General features: G+C 40.0%; 1 pseudogene; it reads left to right on the top strand.

The window, feature by feature from the left end:
• Window positions 1-666: 666 nt before the first annotated feature.
• LOC711041 (large ribosomal subunit protein eL31 pseudogene) lies at window positions 667-1,077 on the top strand (annotated as a pseudogene).
• The last annotated feature ends 567 nt before the right edge of the window (window positions 1,078-1,644 follow it).

A 1,644-nucleotide genomic window follows, 5' to 3' on the forward strand; every position in this document is an offset into this window, starting at 1 on the left:
TCAGAATGCTGACTGAATGCTGACTGAATTCTAGACACCTGGGGGCATCTGAGAACAAAAGAGAGGAGGGTGTTTGGCTGCTACTCTAAAGGATCCATGGTACAGCAGACAGAGGTCGATTCAACTCAGTGGCCTTTCCTTCATGGGTAAATGGAAGAGTGAGTGGAGTGGTGCATGTGTTTAATGTTCAAGATTTTCAGGAGGCTGGCTGAGGGACTGGTTACTGTCTCACCAACTCAGAGCACTGACATAATCCAGCATACATGTTTCTAGAAACATGGGGACCACTGAGAATAAAAAAGAATTGGATGCTTTGTGGCAGCTCCAGAGAATCTGCAGTACCACACACAGACACTAGGGGAAGCAAAAGATTATGAGCCCCTAAAAAATAAACCAGAATATTCCTCAGGTTGGTAATTTACATACACAAATTCAGAGAAGATATTTCCGCAGAAAATATTTGAGAGACCTCCAGAATCTCTGGCCAGATTGATTGATGAAGGTCTTTTTCCATACAAAGACAGAGTGTAAAGACCAGTAGAGATAGGTATTTTTTTCAAATGCACAGAAAACAGCACCAATTTATAAGCCACACAACAAAACAGGGTAATATAACCCAATTAAAGGAACAAAATAAATCTCCAGAAACCAACTCTTAAGAAATTAAGATAGCTTCTTTTCCAACTTAGACCCAGCAGAATGGCTCCCACAAAGAAGGATGATGACAAGAAAAAGAGCCATTCTGCCATCAACAAGGGGGTGACCCAAGAGTACACTATCAACATTCACAAGCGCATCCATGCAGTGGGCTTCAAGAAGCGTGACCCTCGGGCACTCAAAGAGATTCGGAAATTTGCCATGAAGGAGATGGGAATTCCAGATGTGTGTATTGATACCAGGCTCAACAAAGCTGTCCCGGCCAGAGGAATAAGGAATGTCCCATACCCTATCCATGTGCGATTGTCCAGAAAACATAATAAGGATGAAGATTCACCAAATAAGCTCTACACTTTGGTTACCTATGTACCTGTTACCACTTTCGAAAATCTACAGACAGTCAATGCGGATGAAAACTAAATCACTGATCGTCAAAAACATCAAATAAAGTTATAAAATTGAAAAAAAAGAAATTAAGATAAATGAACAACCTGACAAAGAATTCAAAACAGCTGTTACAAAGATGCTCAGTGAACTCATGAAAACTGTGCATAAACAAAATGAAAATATCAACAAAAAATAGAACATATAAAAAAAGAACAAAACATTTTTTTTTGCTGCTGAATAATATAATAACTGAATTGAAAAATTCACTAGAGAATTTTTCAACAGGAGACTTGACCAAGCAGAAGAATCAATGGACTCACAGACAAGTCCTTTAACATTATCCAGTCAGAGGAAGAAAGAAAAAAAAAAAAAAAAGAGGCCAAGAATGGTGGCTCACACCTGTAATCCCAGTACTTTTGGAGGCTGAGGCAGGAGGATCACTTGAGCTCAGGAGTTTGAGACCAGCCTGGACAACATGGTAAAACCCTGTACAAAAATTGTGTACTTTTTGTACAAAAAGAAAATTAGCTGAGTTTGGTGGCACATGCCTGTAGTCCCAGCTACTTGGGGGGCTGAAGTAGGAGGATAGCTTGAGCCCAG

Source organism: Macaca mulatta, chromosome X, assembly GCF_049350105.2.
Source record: "Macaca mulatta isolate MMU2019108-1 chromosome X, T2T-MMU8v2.0, whole genome shotgun sequence".
Lineage (NCBI taxonomy): Eukaryota > Metazoa > Chordata > Mammalia > Primates > Cercopithecidae > Macaca > Macaca mulatta.